Source organism: Pygoscelis adeliae, unplaced genomic scaffold (genome assembly GCF_000699105.1).
Source record: "Pygoscelis adeliae isolate BGI_AS28 unplaced genomic scaffold, ASM69910v1 Scaffold251, whole genome shotgun sequence".
Lineage (NCBI taxonomy): Eukaryota > Metazoa > Chordata > Aves > Sphenisciformes > Spheniscidae > Pygoscelis > Pygoscelis adeliae.
The window spans coordinates 1,104,175-1,104,653 of NW_008824109.1; the positions used below are offsets into that span (position 1 = coordinate 1,104,175).

The following is a 479-nucleotide window of genomic DNA, read 5'->3' on the forward strand; positions in this document are numbered from 1 at the left end:
ATGGTATTTTAGCAGCTCTCATATTTCTAATCCTTAGTTAGCCTTTACAGCCCCCCGCTCGGCAATTGGGAAAATTCACTTCCTTCCCAGCAATCTCCAAATTTAGATATTTCCTACAGTCCAGGATAAATGAATCTGGATTTGACTCTTCACTTTTTACTGGACGAGAAATTTCACTGAATGTGGAGAATTGCTTTAAAAACCCAACAGGCTCCTGTGGAGCCTCAAACTTCTCACTGATCTGGATAGCAAGATTAAAAGCAATAAACAGGGCAGCGCTGCCTTTTGGCTCACACGCAGCGGTTGCTGACCTAAAAAGTCCTTTGTAATACAGCAGATTTTCCCTTTTAGCATCCTTAAAAAGTCCTCCAGCAGAGGCCAAAAACTTCAAAGAATTTGTTCTCCAGCCGGAAACCACAAATCAAGCTGACGGCAGAGCTCAGGGGAGGAAGTGGCCTCTGCTGCGCCGAGCTGCCCTT

The 479-nt window shown here is 44.9% G+C and overlaps 1 protein-coding gene across 3 annotated transcripts in view; it reads right to left on the reverse strand.

The window, feature by feature from the left end:
* MYO1B (myosin IB) overlaps positions 1 to 479 on the reverse strand; it is a 101,304-nt gene that overhangs the window by 2,078 nt on the left and 98,747 nt on the right. The gene's annotated exons all lie outside the window — the stretch shown is intronic.